The 24819-nt window shown below is 36.2% G+C and overlaps 1 long non-coding RNA gene across 2 annotated transcripts; it reads right to left on the bottom strand.

Annotated features, from left to right (window-relative positions):
- Positions 1-24819, bottom strand: LOC125258528. 2 transcript variants are annotated; one of them, XR_007182646.1, is made up of 3 exons: positions 24571-24819; positions 16635-16806; positions 1-158 (listed from the first exon to the last, which is right to left on the bottom strand). It is a non-coding gene; the product is annotated as an uncharacterized LOC125258528 (long non-coding RNA). The 2 variants fall into 2 exon arrangements; XR_007182647.1 differs by lacking the exon at positions 1-158 and adding an exon at positions 15856-16200.

The raw sequence follows: 24819 nt of genomic DNA, 5'->3' as shown, positions 1-24819 counted from the left end.
ATATAAGCCGTCACATCGAGCAGTCCATTGTTTATATGTACGGACCCCTTATCTGCTACTCTACTTACCTGATCCTCCGTGTCCCGACTTCAGTCATCCATCTTCTGTCGTCTTCTCCAAGCCTGCTGTGTGTTCCATTCTCCTCTGCCAGTGTGCACCTGCAAGGACACTTCTGTTAATTGCCAGATAAGTTACCAGTTGATTCTCATATGCAACTCTACTCACCGTTTGCTGCATCCTGTTCCTGTGTTTTCTACAACCCTGTTCAATAAATGGCTTTTACTCTACTTGCCTGTCTGTAATCTTCTGTTCTGTGACACCTGGAAGATTCTAGTATGCTTAGTAAGACCTTGATTAGCTGGTTCAGGTTGTGTTTAATTGGGGTTGGAGCTAAACTCTACAAGACAGTGACCCTCCAGGATTAGGATCAGACAGCCTTGGAGTAAACTGTTTAAAGGACAAATAATGTCCCAATTAAGCAGCATCCATTTTTGATTTTAATACATATACACTGAATGTTGTTTTTATTGAATACTGTTTTATAATATACTACAATACAGTGAGGTGCAAATAGTGGCAGATGCTAAGTATAAATAGCATCTGTATGTACACTTAGTGCAAATATACATGCATTCATATTTTTTTAATATGTGCTTAAGACTTCAGAAGTCTTGATTCAGTGCTTTAAATTGTCTATTTTTATCTCTCCAGGCCTTTTGCTCAACTCCCTCACTGTCTCTGATCCAAAGCCACCACTAACACGAAACACCATCAATCATCTTCTCCCTCATGACTTATCTACTTTTTTTTTTTTTTTTTTTTTTTAACCACGGCCTTGCAAATTGCACACATGCGATTTGACCACTCTGGCTCAGTTTCACTCAGTGTGAACTTGCAGCCATGAGAGAACTCAGTGTGCCGGGCTTGGGAATTGTCCTGAAGGATGATGATGAGGATAGAAACAGTGAGGAAGTGGAGGGAAATCTGAGAGGACTGAGACAATTGGAGCAAGCCTTGACTGTTGTTCCCACAAAGGCACATAAGCTCATCTCCTTCATCAACCGCTCAGACACGACCTCCTCCTCCACTGCTCGTGCTAGCTAGCCCACGCTTTTCATCACCCTCTCTGGCTCTTCTCTGTTTTACCTTCACCTATGCTCTTGAGGCATACAAGGACGACAACAAGTTAACATGTTTAGTGCCAACAGTATAGCAGTTTAACCTGTAATCACAGACAAACTGTGGAAGAGAGTTTCAAAAATAATTAAAATACGTAAGTCGAGACAAGTACCTTATCTGTGATTTTCTAGAACTGCCAGTATAGTATGGCATCACTGTATTGTGTCACTATACTGTACATGCCCTGCTCAAACACTGGTTCACATAATGCTGGAATTACCAGAATGCAGTACATCCGGATTACATTTATAATACACACATTCATGCTATATAGTTATAGTAACATAATTTTTAGCACTTGTGAAGCAATTACTTTTTCCAAAATAAGCACCTACTCAGAGTATGTGATTTCAAATGCAGCCTTAATTTCAACAAAAGGTGTGTTCGACTTGTTTACTTTCCTGATCCAGCCCTATGCAAAGTATGCTGGGAAATAAAAGTCCACTGCCCAATTGACTGTTAGGAAAGATCCACCCTTTTAGTTACTGTTGCTATGTCTGAAAAGCTATGCCACTCTAACACCACACGTCATGTTCTCACGCAGTGAAAAATACATTGCAGAGCAAAGAGGACACTGACAAGGCATCGACAGACAAGACAGAGCAGGTTACTTTTGATATTTTGTCATTTTAAAAAACAAATAAATATGGCTCTTTAATGTGCCGTGACAGATTGCTGTAGCGCCTCAGTTCAAACAGCTTGTGAACCGATCATTTTTTCCTACTAGTTAATTTATAGCATCAAATAAACATGAACATCAGAAGGAATGTTGTTCAACCATGGAAAGACATCAATACACACCATTTTTCAAGTTCAAGTCTACCAACATTAATCTACTAATTCTCCTGACTGCTTTGTCAGACATAATGGTGGATTCTGCGTTATGATTGGTTAGATCGCCTGTCAATCAAACTCCCGGCGAAAGGTCAATTTCAGTTAACGCACACTTCAAGATTACATGTTTAAGTAGATTTGACAAAACTTTTTGAATGAATGAATGAGGCATTTATATTTTTAAAAGTATGCTAAAGTGTACTTTTTGTCCAAAGTTTTTATGCACATCTTGGCATTTCCATGCAGGATTTTTTTTGGTTTGTTTTTGTATGCGATATCTTAAAATTCACATAAAAATAGGTGGGATGGAAACTCAGCTAGTGACTGTAGTCTTATGTGACAGGAAAGCCAACAATGGTCCCACTTTATATTAAGTTGCCTTAACTACTATGTACTTACATTTAAATTAATCATTTGATACAATGCACTTATTGTGTACATACATGTCTTTACATTGTACTTATATTTTAAAAACACCTGCATGTAATTACATCTGTAATTGATTTCTGTAATTACATTTACAATTACACTGTTGACCCATCCCTTACACCTTACCCCTACCCTTAAACCTACCCACACCACCAAAGCTTTCCCTAACCTTACCCGTATCCCACCTCAATAGCGGCAATAATGTTTTGCAATTCAATATGATCCCAATAAGTACATTGTACTTATTTTTATGTAAGTACATAGTAGTTAAGGCCACTTAATATAAAGTGGGACCCAAACAATTGTTTTTCGATAAAGTTATAAAAGCAATATGTTTTTTTGTGTCAGTTTAAATTGTTCAATTTATTCAAAACTGTTTATTTTATGTACTTCTTGCAGAAATAGTGTACGACTGATGTTTCTCCTTGGCTTTGTTCATAAAGCACGCTCATAGACAATTCAAGGAAAATATGGCAATAAAGTCTTTTATCTTAAATTTTGAATCCAACCATGTAGGATGGATATCAATGGCGCACAAGTCATGCAGAACCACTTTGTCCTTAAGGGTCCATAATAGCAGCAAAAACTTATTAAGCATGAGATCATGAGAAGTCAACATGAAAACAAAACTGACCCTTTTACTTAATACACATCTTTGGTCCTATTGTGCATGATTCATCTGTGCATGTCACTCCAAAGACATTAAATATTTGTCTTTGTAATGCTTTATCAAAATGTACTAACTTCAGCTGACGTCACCTAGTCCATATGGGCTATTGGTTAATATTAACAAAAGCCAAATAGAAAATTGTACATAGTTTTATGCTGCTGTTGTAAGTAATATAACCTTTTTAAACTCTGTTTTTCCATTTATCATATTACAGCAATGTGTGGCACACAAACAAGGGCATATTTAAATATTTCCTTCAGTGTATAGTAGCCTAGTCTTGCTGTATGAGAGGGAGAAAGGGACATGGGAGGTGAGAGGTGTAGTGTTTTACACCAATGACTCGTGAGCGCAGGTCACGCAAGGCTGTAACAGAAACGAGAGTGTGTCGGTGTAAGAGGAAACTAGGTTTCTACGCTGGAATATGATTATGTTACCAATAGCTGAGCACACTTCTCCCAATGACATCTTAATATCATTCCCAGAACCGTGAAAAAACGCCACAAAAACATTAATATCCTCTGAGCCCTCAACTTTGTCTTCACTTTCAAAGCAGGTGTTTCTCCAGTTTTCCAGAGTTTTAATATCGGCTATTCCAAACGGCTTACAGACATTGACTTTCTTTTTTTCCTTTTCCACAGTCACAAATGAAATGATGGAGAAAACAGTTGTACGATCGCTCTACCTCTTCCTTCTTTTTAGGAACTAACGCTTCCATTTTTAACACACAGGATCAAGCTGTTCCTATCGTCCCACCCGCAGGAGATTTCCTTTGACAGCACACACATGCACACGGACTCGCTCTCCCACCATTATATCCTCTCTTAGATTTCTTCGGGATGCTCGGCTCATGGTTTTCCCTAATAGTCTTCTAGAGGTTAATCTCACCACCCACCTGTGGTCTCTGACAGGAACTCGCACTGTGATTCTGTGGCCCGTCTTGAGAATCTTACACTTAATTACAGTGTGGAAACTTCTTACTGACTTACTGTCAGGAGAGACAATTAAAACAGCTGGAAATGAATGAGGTTTGGACCAGCAGAGCTACAGGAACATGCGGAGGTCAAACCGTGAATCCAATCCTGGAAGCAAATTAAGGTTAACCTACTATCAATCAGCCATTCAATAGAGTTCATCATTGACGAGTTTCCTGGAGTACAACAATGGCTGTTTTTATACAAGCATAATTACATCCTGAGGCACAACAGAGTTCATACTTTCTGAAATGTCTTTTTTGATTCATCCTCCCACATCCAGTCTGGGAACAGTCCTTAGCTACAGGTTGTTATGTTGCACTAAATATAAGGGTGGTTCCAAAACAAATGGGTCACTCACATCACCGGTCATAGAAAACTTTGAAATGGAGTGAAATTACATTTGGGAGGAAATCATTTCAAAAGGATGTTGTTATTAGTTAACCGGATTTGTATTCTTAAAATAAAAAAAAAGTTTGCCAGGATGTTGCTATTGTTGATTACTGGCCTAAGTATACAATATTCAGGTCCCTAGAAATTACACTCTATTTTAAATTAAGATCTATTTTAATGTAGTCATCAATGTATTGATTAATTTGCTAATGTATTCATTAAATTATTAGTAATAATTTATTATTTTTACATGTAATTATTCTTTTATATATTCATTTATTTACATTCCACTCATTATCATATTGGAAAAGGAAATATCACTGGGAAATAAATGAATAAATAGGGAAGTTCTATTTTAAGTTAGTCATATATTTATTGATTAATTTACTAATGTATTCATTAATTCAGTAATAATAATATTATTATTATTATATTTCTTTATTTTACATGTATTTATTTTTGTATCTATTTATTGATTTCTGTATTTATTATTTTATTTATTTACATATTTAGTAATTTATATTTCACTCATCATATTGGAAAAGGAAATATCAGTGGAAAATAAATAAATAAATACAGATTCACTGACTCACAAATAAAGACACATTTTGATCTCTTTCATACTTGTATGTAAGGTGTTATACAAATAAATTGTATTATTATTATTGTTGTTGTTATTATTATATACATGTGACTATCATTTACAGTATTTTGTGCAGTAAACATGCTTTTAATGCATCTTTAATTCGTCTTTTTTTTTTGTATTCAGTTATTTGCAGTTTTCCTTCATACTTCTCTATTTTAGAAAAAAACTTGCATCATTTCAGGTTTTATTCACAAACATGTGAGATCTGTGACATACTGAGTAATACTTTTGGTTAGAGGTTTGTTTGTACAGTTTGACCAATAGCAATAGTGAAACTTGTTTTAGCAAACACCACCAATAAGTCACCAATAAGAAAAGTAGCTAGATGTTGAAAAAGCATTTAAGAACAATGGACTTCACCCAATATTCTGTTTTATTTTTAACTTCTTGTAGCCTGTAGGATTTCAAAAATAAGCCATCTGTTGCGGATCTGGCCAAGAAAGCACACATTTGGCCGGCTAGGTAATATATGACGCAAGGGTGCTTGAGGGTCAAGGTTCTGGTCAAATTTGTAACTGTGGCCAAATCTTAAATTCAAAGGGATAAAATTTATAGCCTTTCTCAAATCCTATCACTTTGCCATCTGGCTGCTTAGGATAATGGGAAGAGAAAAATGACAATGTCTTGGTTTAAGCAATAGCCACTGATCACCAGTTCACTATGCTCAATCAAATAAAGATATTTTCTTCCCATCTAAGCTTGTAGATGTACAATTGTTCCTTCCGAAGCTGCCAAACAGTGCAGATCTCTGTGGAGAAGAGTATTTCACTGAACAAAAGGTCTTGATAAAAGTGAGCCTAGAGGACTGTTATTGATTTCACTCGCTGCTTACCTCATTCCTACTGTTTACTTTGACAAAAATGCCACCAAAGCTTCCTCTCACATCATTAGAGCTAAAACTCCAGTAGGAAAGAAATAACATATGACGCATTTTGGCAATAATGCCTCTATCCATTGAGAGGGTGGTCAGTAGTAATTTCGATCACGGTAGTTGTGCCTACAAATAGACGGAATTATTAAATGGAGTTCATTTGATTCCAATCATTTTTACTTGACATTTCAATAATAATTAGAGAAAGCACACAATGAACCGGGAGGTGTATGGGAGAAAATATGCCGCAGTGGGCATTAAATGTCACGCTTCATCCGGATTAGATCAAGGCTGAAATTCCATTAAAAAAATTCCATTAAAACAGTCATTGGCACTAATGATGACAGGTGCCCTAAGTGACATATTTCAAAGTGTCTTGCAGTGAGAAGGCCTCATTTATGCCATTTGACGTCATTGCCGTTTCCAATTCCGTCTCGCACCCACCTTGAGACGGATCCCATTTGACTCGCGGAGCGCACGAGCGTCATTTCAAGCTCTCACTCTACACTGGTGAATAATGGAGTGAACGGTGCTCATCAACATGCTAATGATCAAGTGCCAAACCCCCCCTTCCACATGTATGAAATCCCATTACACCAATCAATCAGTGCCTGGCAGGAATAGGTGTTCGAGACCACAGGACGGAAGTGAAGATTGTGACTACTGCTTTAAAAGCTTCTTCAATAGGTTGGCTTCATGCTGGATGCTGGCGCCGATAACAGGAACTGTGTCTTTTCATCACCAACGGTCATTTCCACCGGAGCTCTCACTTTTACCCTTTAATTCAAATTTTCTTTGTGTCTTGCCGCCTTTCGGGATAATGGACCTCCGCAAACGTGTGCTAAATTATTGACTGTCGCGGATGTAGACGAATGACTCAAAAACATAACGGGCTGCATTATTATTATGCTGATGCTTGCTCATGTAAGAAAACGGCTATTTTACATGCAATTTGATATATTTTAGGTGTTTTATTGTTTGAACCATTACAAAGACGCTGTTATAATTCATCCTAATGACTCTGCATCCTTTTCAGAATCAGTGCAGTAGAGGTCTACCCAACCCGAATTCTTCTTACCCAAACCCAACATGCATACATTATTTTTTAGACAGACCTGATAAAATTAGACCCGGATTAGGATTTGGATTTGCTTGTGTTGTCTGCAATGCTATTTACTCATCTCTGGCGAAGGGCTTCTGCACACACAAAAAAAAAACCTGCATGAACATGCAGTGTAAAATGAAGCGAGTGGCTTTTCCTTATGGATCTCAAAGCTATAAGATGGATTTCTGTGTGTGGTGAGGTTACAAACGTTTGTTCCTGTTCTACGTGCGTTTCTTAAAAATGCACTTGACATGAACGCGCAAATACACGCTGAAGTGCTGAAATGTCAATCACTCATCACTCTAACCTCATTACGTCCTATAACTTTTGGCGTAATGTTATTTACCTGACCATAAGGTGATTAAAGTTTATTTTAATCCATGCTGACGGTGCTTGTTAAAACAGTAGGCAAAAATGTGGAGCAACTGAGTGTAAATGCATAAGCAACCGTGCATATAATCCATTGCACATAGAACTGCAGATTCAGAGAGAACTTAGAAAATAGTGTGATAATAAAATTTAATTAAATAATAAAACTTTTGTTAAATGCCAGACATGGTTTAAAAGAATTTGGATCTTCTCGGGTCCAAAGCACATTTATTTTCAATTACCTGAGACCTGAGACCACTAATCCCGAACCAGACCCGTGTCCGAATCACTCATTGATGTTTTGGACCCGAACCCGCTCGGGTCTTCGGATTCAACTGGACCCGTGAAGACCTCTACAGTGCAGTCAATTCCAAAAGTTGAGTCCAGCAGTATCATTTACACTATATTGATTGAAAGTGTGAATGATAAGATATCTTGACATGTCCTATTAAAATAAATATAGGCCTATTCTTTGTATGCGTAACCTCTGCCAGATGAAGAAGTTTGTCTAATAATTTGCGACTGGTCATAATCTTTTTCTTCGCCTTTAATGGTAAATAAAGGTAAAAAGAAAAAAAAAAATTCATAAATGTTAAATTGTTTACATGATGAAAATAATATGCCTGTTAACATGCTTTTAGTTTGAAAGAAATTCTGAATAAAGCTACATCCAGTTTTGAAACTTTGCTGCCATGACAACACAATTAAAACACAAAAATGACTATAAAAATGACAAGAACAAATTTACAGCTTGATTAACACAGTTTAAACAGAACTATGAATTAAAGTGTTTGTTTTTTTAATTAAAAGCTTAACATTTCTACTTTTAAATCCTTGGATTTGGCCGCATTTCTAACTTCTAACCTAATGTTGCTTTTTGTTTTTAAAGAAAACATGTGACAAGTCAAAATTCTTTTTTTTTTTTTTTTTTTTTTTGTTACAGTCAATAATACAGCACAAATTTTGTAAATTGAGCTTAATTTGACCCCAAAATATTATTTTTAAATTTGTACAGTATGGCAGTGATATTATGGTATTTCAGTCATGACTGACTCAGTGTTTTGGACAAAATTGTTGAGATACCACTACATAGCTGGAGTAATAATGTAACCATTTGAAACAATCACCAGATGAAGCAGAGAACGAATTGGAATCTTTCTTTGTGAACAGAAACAAAAGTTTCAAATCACTGGAATGAATCAAATTCCTAACTAATAGCTGCTCTTAATTCTGAGGTGTGTAGCAGTGGAGGTAATCGAGGAAATGGATGCAGTCTTAAGGCCCTTTCACACCAAGAACAATAACTTTAAAGATAACTTTGTCCAGTAAAGCTAATAGAACATTCGTTCAAAGGTACCGTATCTGGTCTTTAATAACACTGTCAAAAAGTTAGCACAAAACATTTACTTATACATCATGCACAGAACTTTTTTTTTTCCTGAAACGTTTTAGTTTGTCTGTTTTTTAAATATTACTTGTTTCAGAACGAGTTAACATTTAAAAAGTAACATTCCCAGAATGTTTGCAGAATGATAAATGTAATGTTCCCTTAACGTTCAAATAACCAAGAAAAGTGAATATTCAGAATTAACTTTTTCATAACTTAATGGGAATGTTACCAAAATGTTTTTAGAACATATTTTTGCTAGCTGGGATTCATACTGTAAGTGGCAGTTTTGCCATCTGCTCTTTAAAGTCGGCTGGATTCTGTTTGGCTAATTCTTATTTTTCAACAGCTGGAAAAATCATTCTGAAAGTGATTCCAACAATATTGATAGTTAAGGCTTGGACTTCACTATTCTTATAGAATTAGAATGGTTATTAAAACTTTATAGTTGTCAGCCTTGGTGCGAACAGTTGTCAGGCTTTAACTCTCCAAAAGCATCAGAATCAAATAATTGTTTCTTTTTGGGCTCAACTCCCAGTGCGTAGAAATATGGCCCAAAGTACTGTTTTCTTTAATGGAATTTAACTTTAATGACTTTTCACAGGTGGTTTACCTGTATGTTGAATTTTTCATTGTTATGCGTTTTAGGGTTGAAGGAAATTTTGTAAACTTAACGGAAAAGGTACAGATAATTATCTGCTGGGACATTTTTTCGTTTCCCTACAGACTTTCTTTTTACAATGTACTTTTCATGGTTTGTCTGGCAACCTGCTATCGTCCACACAAGAACATGTTCAAGGGTTTTTTTCTTGCTTTGCTCTCTCATCTCCACTTGTTCATCTGTTAGCGTCTGTGAATGCTTGAGCTGTTCTGTTTCTTAGACAGATGTTCTAGCTCCCGCTCTCCGATGGGCAGTGTCAGGCCCTCAATCTTTCACAATCCATAAAGGTTTCCCTAGCACTATAAATCTGCCTGGACTTGACATCTCTGTTTAAACAGTTACCCAGAGACTGTGGTCAAGTTCATGTGAGGCAGAGGCCACCCTAACCCATCGACATCACCTCCTCAACAACATGTGCATCCACTAGGAGACAACTAGGAGATGATGTTCGGATTTAAATAAATTCCACGTCTTCTCATTTCCTCGAAGAACAACAAACATGTCACCAAGAAAACAAGACTCCAAAACACTCCATCATTCATTTTGTACTGATATCTTGGACGTTTACAGTCTGGTTATCAGTCTTTTCACACAGTAGTTAATCTATTTTTCCCAGCTTTGTGTTTTGAATTCAGCTCAGTCAAACCCAAACAAAGCTTGGCATTGCCACTCAGGGTTATGTTTATCATATCCCATGAATGTGTCTCAGGCTCGCATTATGCAATAAGCAACTGATCGTCTACATGTCAGTTGAGCACGACAAGAACAATGCCACATGCTAATTCTTAGTCTGAAATTGGCACTGCCGTTGTTTTAGTTGTTCGATGAGAACAATTTGTGGTGGGGTTGCAAAACAATCAGCCCGTTCTTAGATTTGATCTTTAGAATGTGCATTCTGTCTCTGTCCTTCATGTGTGCCCTGATGAAAGAACAGAGGGTAAGGGTTATGTTTTGCTAATAGTCAAAGGAGTACTCCAAACATACCACCATCGGATGGCCGTTTAACATGCTCTAATCAGACTGTGGCACTTAAGTTATTACTCTTAAAGGTTTATCTTTGAACTAACTACCTTCATTTCCTTTCCTCATTTTTCTCACTTGTCACAATGCCTGTTCTCTCTGCAACTGATATTGGTGCATTGTATATTGCATTAAATTTTCTTTTTAAATTCATTTTCAAATTTATTTTGTGCATGACAATATGTAATACTTACTGTGATTTGTTTTTACTTAATGCCCCTAAATATGTGTATTTTATGTAGCAATCTTATGGAAGGCCATTTCTGGCAATCAAAATGATAGAATGATAGATTCTTTGACAGAAAGTTTAAAAGAAGAAAAAGGGCTACATATAAAGTCAAAAGTCTGAGAAATAAATTCACAGTTTTGAGACAAAGTCAGAATTTTGAGAAATGGTTGCATTTGTGAGAAATAAAAATATAAAGTCACAATTCTGAAAAAAATCTTATGAAATATAAAATCAAATTTCTGATACAAAATCATAATCGTGAGATATAAAGTCACAACTCACAATAGTACATTATATTTGAGAAGTAAAGTCACAATTACAATATATAGTCACAATTGTGAGATATAAAGTAGTAACTATAATAATAACAATTATGAGAAATTACTATACAAGTCCCAATTATGAGTAATAAAGTTGTATTTGTGAGACTAAGTTGGAATTTCAAGAAAAAAACATTTGTAATTGTGAAATATAATGTTAAAATTACAAGAAATAAAGTCACAGTTAACAGATGTAGTCATAATTGTGAGATCTATAATCACAATTATGAGAAATAAATTTGTAGGCTAATTCTGAGATATAGAGGTTAAATAAAGTTGAAATTAATAAATATAAAGTCACAACTGTGATTTATAATCATAATTATAAGAAAGTTGTTTCCCTTTCAAAGTGTGACTAGTGTCTGAGGCACGTGTAAACAAAAGCCAAAAATCATTGTCAGATGGCAGTCCATGATCTCACACATGGAACCCCCGTGAACATAAAAGGGCACAAGAGTTAAATGTCATCAGCTGTTTTGTCTTTAGGAGTCGTTCAGGAGCTTCAGCTTGTTTGTATGTGCTTATAAGATATAAGTCTGCTGGAGTGCGTTCGACTCTTGAGGAAGCTGGTGTCAGGGTTATGTTCTGTTTTGTCTTAGTTTTCATTGGTTTTAATTGCTCATTGCCTGTTTGACCTACTTTCCCAACGTGTTTGACTGATTTGACCCCATTCACCCATGTCTTGTTAATTAACCCATTAGATCCTTTGTTTGTCCTGTGTATTTATTTATGTATTTGTGTTTTATTCTGTTTTTTGTCTTGTGTTAACATTGTTACCTGGATGTTATCTTCGTTTGTTGACTGGATTAAATCTCTGTTTGTTTCTTGGATTATATTAAATACTACTTAACTTATCTTCAAGCCTGATCATTCTGTATTAACCAGCAAGCAGGTGTGACAGAACACAAGACCACCAAAGAATTGAAAGTATGTACTACCTAACAGAAGGGAGCAGTGCAGAGGAGAAACTATGCTTCATTTAACAAGATGGATGTCCAATGGAGTCTTTTGTAGAGGAGTTTCTCAGGTATTGCCATTTGGCTAAATGGGATGACATTCAAATGATAGACTAACTTTAGCCGACTGATGTCAGGGGGTAATTCCATCTGGACCCTAGTTCAGTACTTGGACTATGCTCTATTGTTGAATGGCTTTCCATTTACAGTGGGCATTGCAGATGAGGAACCCTGCATTTCCATCATACCACATCATGTCATGGCCATCATGCCAGCCACCAGATCTGTCTCAGGGTGGAAGAGGCTAGTATCTAGCGTGGCGGATCCACCACTGATGTCAGCACAGACAGCCTGCATCCCAAGGCCTGCACTATCAAACCCACTGGCCGCTATGCTCTCAAGCCCCACTCCTCCAGCCCCTGACCAGAGATTGGTTTTGATTGGTTTCATTAGGCAGCACACCTGCTATTTTGGCCCCAGAGATCAGCCTAGAGTCCGCTCCAGCCCATGAGCCCACTCCAGAGTCTGAATCAAGCTCCCAGGTAAGTTCACCCTGCTCCTTCGTTGCGGTCACTATGGCCATCACCAGCATCCTTCATGTCTCCTGCGACAGGGCCACGGTAGCTGTCCCAGAGCCGCCTGTTCTCCCAGACACTGCCACGGAGGCCATTCCAGAACTGCCCACTCTTCCAGACACAGCCACAGAGGCCATCCTCAAGACGCCCATTCCTGAGCTACCGGTGCCTCCCTGGCTCCCTGCACTGCCAGCACTTCCCTGTCTTGTGTTAACATTGCGACCTGGATGTTATCTTTGTTTGTTGACTGGATGATCTCTGTTTGTTTCTTTGGTTATATTAACTCTGTCTGACATGTCCTGACATTTGTGCTTTTTCAGTTGATTTTAAACATATTAATGGCTAAAGTGTCATTGCACTGTATTCAGCACGAACTACGCTACCATAATATGTGAGCAACATGTTTGTATTTTTGAGAGAATGTTTATGCATGGTTATTGAAAAAGCAAAAAAATTAAGTCACTGAAATAAGGCCACAAAACAAATACTAAACATGTCCACAAGACTTCTGAGTATTGGATGTTGAATGTAGAGTTTTTTTTTTCTTCAAAATGATGTGATAATCATCCTGCCTACTCATTCACATAAACAATATACTGATTTAAATTTTGTAAGACACTTTTTCTTTAGAAAGACAATATGCATGGAGGAGTGAATAATGCTGTTCATAATGAACCGCATAATGAGCATTTCAGTCAGGTATGTAAGATAGAACAACAAGAAATAACATGAGGACAAGGTAGTTTATTTTGTAGTGTATTTAGAATATAGTTAACAATATAAATGAGAGTCAAAGGCACATTGGAGTACACAGTTATACCTGGAAATAAATCCTGTTCATAGTTTTAAGTGAACATCACATACCTGGCATTTCCAAGGTGTTTGGTGTTTCTATGCACTGGAGAAAAAAATAAACTTTCCTGCTTCCAGTCAATGAGCTCACTGATAATTCATGCAGAATTTGTCCAATGTGGGCCAATATCTGGTCACTATGATTCTCAAATCTGTGAGAAAAAAAAAATAAAACATCTGCGAGCATGCTGATAATAGGATAATAGCAACTATTGATGTTAATATTATGTCCGCTCTTAACAGAAAACATTATTATTTTTTATGATTGTTAATTTGCAATTTAATATGTTTCTAACAAATTTTATTTCAGTGTTTATTGCATATTTCAGTCAATTTCACTCTTCTCAGTATAGCAATATTGTTTGTAAAAAAGCCAATATGGCATGTTTTCTAATAGTTATGTGTCGTAAACAAAACCATGCATCTGCGCCATTCATTCACAGAGACACACAGAACATGCAGGATTCATATTTAAACAGTCTTTTTGCAGTTTAATATTCACAGACACTACTCTATATCACAATTAAAGGATTTAAGAATACAGAACTTACCATTCACAATCCTCGACTTGATTCTCAAAATGAAACCGAAACCATTCACACTCTTCCTCTGAGGTAAATTCTTCCAGCATTATTCCTCGCCGTGTCTCAAAACGATGAAAAGCACATAAATCTGACTAAACTTGGTGCGTTTTTTTTTTTTTTTTTTTTTTTACAGTGGTCGTCGTTGGCTGTTTACATGGACCGCCTCAGAATCTGCCTTTGATTAGTGCGCGCTCTCCATGGGCATGATAATGAGGTGACTTGCAAACGACTGACATCTCTCTCTTTTCAAACAGATTACATAAACAGACTATTTGTTTTTGATTTAACTTACATTATTTAAAACGCCCTCTCTTATTTTAAGACACTTTCCGTGTTTGATGTCATGGACTGCCATCTGCCAACGATTTTTGGCTTTTGTTTGCAAGTGCCTCGAACACCGTTCTTGCTGACGGCATTCCTCATAGCGCCAATACCAAGACGCAGTCTCTTGTTCTTCTTCTCAGGGAACCAGGGTTACAGTAGTAATTTGAGAGGATTTGTGAGATATAAAGTTGAAATAAAGTTGAAATTAATAGATATAAAGTCACAGTTATATTTCTATATTGCAAGGCAGGAACAGGCTTCCATAACCAAAAATCGTATGGAAAAAAGCACTATATTGCTATTGTTGTGAATACCATTTAAGACCAAATTTCCATCCTGGTCCAGGCTGGTTTATGCTGTTTTGGTGCAAGTCTAGATGTTGCACCAATCTAAATAAGCTGGAGTTTGGCTTCAACTGGAGGGTATTGAAATCACAACTCAACTTGGTTTTGGAAAAATGATTCCCTTTGTGTTCCACTGAACTATAATCAAGATAAAAATATATACTTTATAAGACACTTTGCAGCCAAATAAAAGATGAGAATTGTTCTCCCAGACATTCCTTTATTTTCTGTTGGCTTCAGGCGTCAAAACAGTTCACATCGTCTATGGTGGGAATTATGATATGCACCCCAGACACTGAAGTGATGCGCTAACCTTATCCTTTTGGGTAATGAATGGCTTCACTTTGAAATTTGTAACTTATTAGAATCTTAATCTTATTTTGATTGGTTTCTCACTTTAAAGGAAAATGTGAAATCTGTTGACAGGTTTTGGCTTGCAGAATCACACTTGCAACACCTGCAGGGTTAATGCAAACATGCTTGACACAGCATTTCACATTGAACAAGATGAAAGAAAAATGACCTAGACCAAATGCCGTTGCACTGAAACGAACTTTCATTTGCAAGACACATAGCAGAAGCCACAGCCTCATTCTCCACAATAAATATTAACCACAGTGAAATCAACATTAGACACGGAAAGTTTAAAATTATTATAAAAAAATTATTTGACTGACTTTTAACTGGTTTAAGGTTGTTAATTTTGTATAAGGGTTAGTTAAGGCTCTCAAAGTGCACATGAGGTGTGTAAAATGGAAGGAACTTTAATTTTTTTTCCCCCCACATTGCAAGTGTGGAGTTGTTCCCATTCAACTCTCCACACTGCCACACTGTGCCAAGAGTTCCCTTAGCAAAAAGAAGTTTGCTTAATTGTATTGAATGTGCACTGGCAGTGTACTTCAAACTATTAAAGCAAGTAAAAAAAAAAAAACTGTTAATGCAGATAATATAATATTAATAAAAAGGCCACTTAAGTGTACTTACAGTACACTTTCATGGCTGCTTTTTAAGTTCACTTTGAAATAATGTAAATTAAAAGTTTTACTTTAAAGTACATTTTAAATCATAATATTTGTTGTGCTTTAAAGAAGTACAATTATTATGATGTGTTACTTTGATGTGTTTATGTGATATATTTTAAATGTACTAAATTGCATCTTCATCATTACAAATGTGTAATTACAAATATATTTAAATACATAGCATACAAGTTTCACTCCAAAGTTCAGCTAATTGCAATTATTATAAATTCAAACTAATACATTTTCATTTGATTGAAAGTAACATGCAATTCATTGTTTGACAACATTACATTAAGTTTGCACTTAAGTATTCTTTTAAAGTATATTATTAAAGTACTCTTTTTAAAAGCATGCTAAAGTGTACTACTTTTCATGAGTTATGTCATGCTCTTGTGCCTTCTGTCTGTTCATATATCCTGCATGATATTTCTACAATAAAAATGCTTCCTTTTAGTCGTCCTTGGATCACAATACCAGAGTTGCATGCAAAAAAATACAGAAATTTTTCATTAGACACAAAGTTTTTAATCAGATATTTCTCAGCCATAAAATGTATTTGGTTTGTGTTGGAGAGGTTGTGGTCCGAATATCTGTGTTATATAACTGGGATTTCTAGAACTTTCTAACTGTTCAGAATGAATTATGAATTAATTCTTTATAGATAAACACATGCATACATAAAATGTGACTGATGTATAAATGCCTTTCTCAGCCTTGAAAGTGACACATCGTGTTAAGGGAGGAATCCAGCGCTTTGTGCCACTAAAAACTATCCTCTTTCTCAGCGATTCAAAATCAATTGCTTAGGAAAAATGTTTAGAAATTCTCATATGAGACATGGATTAGCAGATATTTTCCCAGTGTTTTGGCAAGGGTTGAACAGCTATACTGACCTCTCTCTAATTTCCCATGATGCTTGTCTGTAGAGAAGCAGTACTGCGCCAGGGTCAGGTGCTGACGTGCCTCTGTTGTTGAGTCTTTTTCTCAAACCGGGGCCATTGCCAACTACCTGATAGCAGTGTGCTGAGGGTGTGTGTCCATGCCTGTGAAAATGACCCAGCTGTCCTATATTTGTAGAAGACAGAAATGGATGGAAAGGAGAATTAAAAGGAATGCAGTATTACAGAGTGCACTTAAAACAGATGTATTATACACTGTGTGCAGAATTATTAGGCAAGTTGATTTTCTGATCATATTTTTTTTCCAAGCACATTTGACCAATTCCAATCCACATCAATCTTAATAACTACTATTAATATTGTTTTTAATCATTTATAAGTGATATATAATTGTTCATGAAGGCTGGAAATGAAAAATGCCTTATATTCAGGTGTGCAGAATTATTAGGCAGGTTTTCTTTTACAGGCAAAATGAGCCAAAAAAAGAGATTTAACTCAGACTGAAAAGTCAAAAATTATTAAATACTCATGAGAAGGACGCAATACTAATGCAATACTAGAAATTGCAAAGTTAAAGCATGACCAAGGGGCAACAAAATGCTCATTGGGTCAGCAGGGTCATACAAAAACAGGTGGAAAAGAAAAGACATGTTAACTGCAAAATAATTAAGAATTAAGGTGAAGAATTAAGTGTGAAACCATCAGGAACCCTTTAGTCTCCAGCGCCACCATTTTCCAGAAGTGCAACCTACCTGGAGTCTCCAGAAGTGCAAGGTGTCAGGATCTCAGAGACTTAGGTTAGCTAAAGAATCCTAAAAAATGACCCACTTTTAATAAGAATCACAAGCTGAAGTGTTATAAAATACTAAACTGGGTTTTTATAGGCCTTATAGACAGACAGCATTTAATAATTTTAGAAAGTTAAATCTCTTTTTTTGGCTCATTTTGCCTGTAAAAGAAAACCTGCCTAATAATTCTGCACACCTGAATACAAGGGATTTTTCATAGCCTTCATGAACAATTATATATCACTTACAAAGATTAAAAACAATATTAATAGTAGTTATTAAGATTGATGTGGATAGGAATTGGTAAAATGTGCTTGGGAAAAAAATATGATCAGAAAATCAACTTGCCTAATAATTCTGCACACAGTGTACTATTGTAAATTATTAGTTTGTTATGGAACATAGCTTTTAGGATTCAACTATTTTATTAGGAACTGATTAAAGGCCACATGCTAAAATCAAGCTGCAAAAACAACTATATTTTTTCATTTTTAAGAAACGTGTGAATGTTGAAAATTATTTAATCACCCTTATGTCATTTCAATATAACTTTCTTCAGTGGAACACAAAATAAGATATGAAAAACTGAAAAAAAAGTAAAGGGGAAAAAAAAAAGAAGTTAAATCAAGGTGTCCCAAACAACATTAATTTCGTCCCTATTGATTTTTATTATTCATTTATTCTGTTATCAGTGTGGAATGAGTTACATAGCAAAATTAAGTGTTTGTTGAAATCACTAACACTAACTATGAGCTAGGGTTATTTAAGTATTATTTATATAACATTAATAGCATTGAATAGAACTATTTTTGAATTAGCTTTTATTTTTATTTTTTATTTTACATATATATTTTTTTATTATAAAACTTTTGTAAATAAATTTAATAAAAGTTTTTGCTAATTCAAAAATAGTTCTAATTAAATGGCTTATAATTTCTTTTTATTTAAGCTTTAGATTTAGTAATTTTAGTACTTCAAGTTATTTTATATATAATATTTTATTAATAATTAAAGGTACACTATGTAACGTTTGGCCCTCTAGTGGTTAAAAAACAAAATTGTATGCATTTTGCGGAAGAACATTGTTTTGGTTGTTGCTTCAGCTTAAGAGATATAACCAGTTTAGATGGAAAGGATCTCAAACTGACGAGCAGAAGTTCTTGCCTTCTCTGAAAAGCCAAGCCAGTGTTGATTCTGGTTTTATTGCGGGCTCTGTCGCGTTCTCTTTTTGCCAGCAGACTCTCCTCTGTTTGGTGTTTGTTTAAAAGAGGTGATTCGCCAGAGGTTGGAGATTTAGTGTGCTTCATGTCATCCTTTCTCGGTCGTTGTGAAGACTAACCTGTGCAACTCCCACACCAGACACGTGCCAAAGTAGCCAATACAGCCATTTCATTTGTGATTAAAATATCTTAAAATGTAATAAATGTATTTTTTTTTTTATTATGGCATGATTTTATAACATCATATATCAACATAGTGCAAAATGGTATTAAAATTATGTGTAGAAGTCTTTGCTTTGTTATGAGAAAGAATGTCCGGAAAAAGTGAATTTAATTGATGTCATTCGGAGTAACCAATATAAAGGGATTTTGGAACATTTTGGATCAAGTCATGCGGTCAATATCATGTGACAGGATTTGACATCATTCAGACACCTGCAAAGGACCAGGACCACATGGTCATGAATGTATGTTTTCACTTGCTCATACGCATGTCCCGAAACATCAGGTCATTCGGTACAACCGCTATAAAACAAAATGTAAAAACCGCTATTAAAAATGTAATATTTTAAAAACTTGTACTAAATATAAAATGTTTGATTGTCCTTTTGCAAGCTAGCTAGATATCAGCCTGTTAGCATTGTTTGAAAATATTGTCATTTGGTATAACTAAAAGTTTCATTCAGTAAAACCGAAATTTTTGTTAAACCGAATGACTTTTTTGGTGACGAATTTTGTCCATCTTGTAAAAAAAATGACAAAAGCAATGTTAATTGATTATAAAAATGTCAATCTCATTGTTAACATTTAATAAAACTTCAAAAAATTTTATATCTCCATTATGTTTTTTTACACTTTTAAAAACCTTATTCATCAATGATCCATCTACATATTTGACGAGTGACATATATGCAATTTCCCGCAAAAAACATCCCGACAGGTCTAAAATATAAACACTTATAATAGGTTGACCATAATAAATCAGGGTAAGACAAAAACAAATTTTGGAAGAAGGATTGGAAGAAGTAAAAAAAAAAAAAGTTACATAGTGTACCTTTAACTAAAATGTTTTTAATAGTTTTAGTTTTTATTAAAAAACAACACTAGTATGAGCAAACATGGCTAGTAAGTTCACATTAGCACCAAGTGCTTCTGAAGGTTAAGGGCCTCACTAACATTTATCTGGTAATACACAGTACTTAAAAAGGGTAGCCAATATAATGATTTGTCTATGTCCTGCAGAGAATTTCTTCAGCTGTAGCATGTGACATTTTGCTGCATTGCACATGTCGAGAATCATTTTCTAGATTAATAAAAGATGGGATATGAGATAAGAAACAGTCTGCAGTCGAGTAGCCACGTGTCTCGGCTGAACTGACTTTATATGCAAAGTGACCGTGCCTCATTATATCTACAGTGGTGCTGAGGGAAAGGTCTGTGCGTTCTTGGCAGATACACTCTAAAAATACGTAGTGACATTTTAGTTTATTTGATGTTTGGTTCTGTATCTCTTGAGATAGAGTCATTGCTCCCAAAAAGAAGGAAAAATGTGCTAATAGAAGGTCATGTTGTGAGCACAGGCTCAACTTTTATAATAGGCACTTTTCACAGCAGTGATGACACATTTCTGCAATAAAATTAACATTGTAAATCTTGCAAGGTTGTTTTATAATTCTGTTTTTAGGGCCCAAGCACAGATGGTGTGAGGACCGTATTGTAATTGCTCAGTCAATTCTTCTTCTTCTCCGAAATGAATCTCAATTTTGAGGGCCTAAACATGCTCGAAAACTCAAGAAACTTGGCACATGCATCAGAAGTGGTGAGAATGTATGTTTGATATGGGTTTCAGAATTAGATATGGCAAAATGGCTCGATAGCGCCACCTACAAAATTTCAATTAAGCGCTCTTCGCACTACGTTTCACGTACAGGTATGAAATTTGGTACACACATTTAGCAGGACAATACCTACAAAAAAGTCCCTGATCCAAATCTGTAAACCCAACAGGGAGTGAGATATTTTGCTAAATTTTTGCAGTTTTTGCCATTTCCAGATGTTGTACTTTAACGAACTCCTCCTAGAGCTTTAATCAGATCAACATCTGATGGTCAGTTTAGATTAGACTTTGGTCAGTCTTATCTAAAGGCCTTTGTGACGTTAAATTGCAAAGATTTTGAGTTTTCGCTGAAGGGCGTGTCTGTGGCGGCCTGACAAATTTCAATGTTTCGCCATGAAACAGTAAGTTGTTGTAACTCAGAAATACAATGTCCGATCTGCCCCAAATTTCGTATGTGTGATATATATGTCATAGCACCACCTGCTGGCAACAGGAAATGTCATGCTTTACACTGTATTTCACTCCCTGAAACACATTTCAATATGCCACGAAGTACCAAACATACTAGAAACACGTTAAATCATGCAACACTTGGCTAAGTGCTAAAGTATGCGATTAACACCACGAAAGAGGAAGTTGTTGCAACTCAAGCATACAATGTCCGATCTGCTCCAAACTTCACGTTTGATAATAATCCCGGCCTAAAGACATCTACATGGCAATATTCAGTAACAGTCAAAGCGCCACCTGTTGGCAGCAGGAAGTGTGGCATGTTGAAATTACTTTGTCATATTTCTCTTACAGTGCTTACATGCACTGTTCACTGTTTTCCTAAGGCCAACAGATGGCGGTGACCCCGGGTGTGAGGGCCCTTTTATCGCAGCTTGCAGCTTTAATTTTAAATGTAATTCACATTTGTAACATTATACATTGTGTTATTTTACCATGACATTAAATAATAGTTAACACTGATGATCTTTCTCTCATCTGACCGCTGTCTCTCTATTTTTTTTCCTCATTTGGTAAGTCATGGAAATGCAATAATGTACTTTTATCTTTTGCATTTGGAGCAAATGGGAAAGCAAAAATTACATTTGCTATGGTCTCCCATTCACCACTACAAATATTTACTAATCTACATTACTACAATGACTTCTGTTTATGAGAACGCCGGTAACATAAAAATGATTCATGATGCTATATCAATGTTGTCCATGATGTGACATTTCTTCTTAGCAGACAGCCTTCCCAAGGAAAACTTATAAAAGAAAGCTTTTTTAATAGAGAGAAAAAAAAACACGGTTTTCCATCATAATTTTCCCTACATGTGGGATTCCCCATAGTTCTCCCCAGATTTGGGGAGAACAATGATGGAAGATTGTAAGATAATCAAAGACTGCTTGATTTATTTAACATCAAGTTATATGTACAGTAAGCTAGCCGTGGATTATCCCGCTATACCCTGGTCATTTGCAAGCATTGAGAGCTGTGATTGATGTTTGCAGCGCTAAATCTGACTGGAAGGGTTAAAATGGTGGTTATTTTTATCAGCTACCACTCGGCATTCTGTCCGCTTTAAATCAGACACTTTTTTTTTATTTTATTTTTTTTTTTACTTAACTTAAGTGTTGACCCCAATGGTCTTCAATCACATGGGTCCATCCAACCCCAGACTGAGATGGCATATTTGGTGCCAACTCAAGTGTTTGTCCCCATAGTGTCCTCCTTGGTACACTGCTCTTTTGAGGTGCTGCACCAGTGCCTCCTTAGATGAGGGGATTTGTTCCATTCCTCTTCCTTTCTTTGTGAACAACGCAAGACGAGCTTGATCGATGTATGAGAAATGGCTTCTGGTGTGATCATAGAGGAGAATTGTGAAGTGATTCATAATGGAAATCACCTCCTCTGGAATGGTTTTTGGAGCCTTTGACAAGGCATTGAAGGCCTCTGTTTTCATGTCATCTGCAGTCCAGGTATCCCCTGCTGTCTTCTTGCCCCTGGTTGCAAATGTAGATGCTGTGGCATAGTCAGTGAAGGCATGGAACACAGGAAGGGCCTTGGATCTGTCAGGACCCAGAGACTTGGCAGTCTATGGGCAGGTATGTATCTGAAGTTCTTGCCAGTCCCAAATGCCACCCACATCTCCTCAATGTCCAGCTCTGACATGTGTAATGGCTAGCACCACGACATCTGTGTCCACAGTGCACAGGGTGATCTTCTTAAATCCTTTTCTTGCAGAATCTGCAACATGGAGTACCATCCTTATATCTGCCTCTTCATATATGCAAGAGGCAATCTGATTTGATTCTTGTGCAGGCCAGTGTGCCATAACAAAAACTGAGGACTTTCTTGGGTAACACTCTATTTTACATTGTCATGTTACATGTAGCTACTCCAGTAATAACTACAAATTATGCATAATTGCATGCAACTATCCCTAAACCAAACCAAACCAAACCCTAATCCTAACCCTAACCCTGTAGTAAGTACATGTAGTTACTTAATATTACTTAAATAAACTTAAAATAAAGTGAAACCCTTTCTTGCTGTCTCATGGTACACCAGTTGTCAATGGTGACAAGCAGATTAGCAGATAGTCTTGATTCAGTGTACTGGTTGTAGGACCATGTCATCAGGATCTGGAGACTACTGGCAGTTAAATCCAAGGCCCTTCCTGTGTTCTTTGCTTTCACTGACTATCACACAGTATCTGCATTTGCAACCAGGGGCAAGAAGATAGCATGGGATACCTGGAATACAGATGACATGACAACAGGGGCCAAATCCCCCCAACTAAGGATGTACTGGGGGCAACAGACTGGGGTTGGTTGGACCCAAGCATTTGGAGACCATTGTGGTCAACTCTTCCACAGCCAAGTCAGACCTTCCTTGAACTCTTAAGCTGTGAATGCAAGAAAGGCTACCGATCGGCACTGCAAATGTAAAAATCTTCCTTAAAGCGAACAACTCTGTGTCAATGTGGAGGAGACTGTGAAGAAGACTGAAGAATAGGTTCAACAACAACAACAATCAAACAAACGTGTTTCTGAAATAGATTTTTGAAGTAAATCTTTGTGTCTGACATTCTTTTTAAGCTATGTTGCTAAGGTCATATTGAATATTCTACTCTTTACAGTAACTGTATTGTCAGGGTTAATGAACAAAAGGATTAAGCTTTTGAAACTCTACAAAACATGCATGCAACAGACATGATATGTGACCCTGGACAGCAAAACCAGTCATAAGTCGAGCGGGTATTTTGCAGCAATAGCCAAAAATACATTGTATGGGTCAAAATGATCGATTTTTCTTTTATGCCAAAAATCATTAGGATATTAAGTAAACATCATGTTCCATGAAGATGTAAATATATCAAATTTTATTTTTGTGAGTGGATATGCATTGCTACGGACTTCATTTGTACAACTTTAAAGGCGATTTTCTCAATATTTCGATTTTTTTGCACCCTCAGATTTCAGATTTTCAAATAGTTGTATCTCGGCCAGATATTGTGCTATCCTCACAAACCATACATCAATGGAAAGCTTATTAGCTTATTTATTCATTCAGCTTTCAGCTTTCAATTTAAATAAATTGACCCTTATGACTGGTTTTGTGGTCCAGGGTCACATATTATAAAGTCTAGCCTAGGTTCTCAGATACTGTAATTTCCTTCTCACATCACTGAATTCACCATTAACTATTCACCTGAACAGTTTATGATGTTTTATATGGTATCATTGTAATCCTTGACCATCAAAACATAGGGGTAGACATCACTTTTTCTGTGTTATCATGTTTTACAAAATACATAATTTGGTTATGACGGAAAGTAAAATGGTTGCCATGGCGACCACGAGGCATTTTTGGCGCTATTTCTGAAAATGTGTACCAAATTTCATGCTTTTATGAAAAAGTGAACATTTTACCCAAAATTTTGCACATATCACCTGGACTAACAGAGATAAAGTAGTGCGGCAAAGTTACAATTATTTGATAGACTGATTAATTAACATGTTATAATTCAATCGAGAGAGAGAGAGAGAGAGAGAGAGAGAGAGAGATGTTCGTGTGAAGTAAGTTACCTGCGTTTGTTCAGCGTCTCTCTACTAGAAATGAAGCAGTGAGTTGAATTACTTCAAGAAAAAGCGACGTTACCACCTCCTTGGTGAGTAATATAATGTAGCGATTCAGTAGCGAAGTTAATTAACAAAATTTGAGGGGCTGCGCATTGACAACAAGTTTCTGTGCGCGCGACCTCATAGACTATATCAAAGTCCCTTTAAGACAAGTCATTTCACTCGGCGGCCATCTTTGAAACGCCTCTCGGGCAT

This window comes from Megalobrama amblycephala, linkage group LG22, assembly GCF_018812025.1.
Source record: "Megalobrama amblycephala isolate DHTTF-2021 linkage group LG22, ASM1881202v1, whole genome shotgun sequence".
Classification (NCBI taxonomy): Eukaryota; Metazoa; Chordata; class Actinopteri; order Cypriniformes; family Xenocyprididae; genus Megalobrama; species Megalobrama amblycephala.
This window is presented reverse-complemented; position numbering and strand designations above follow the sequence as displayed.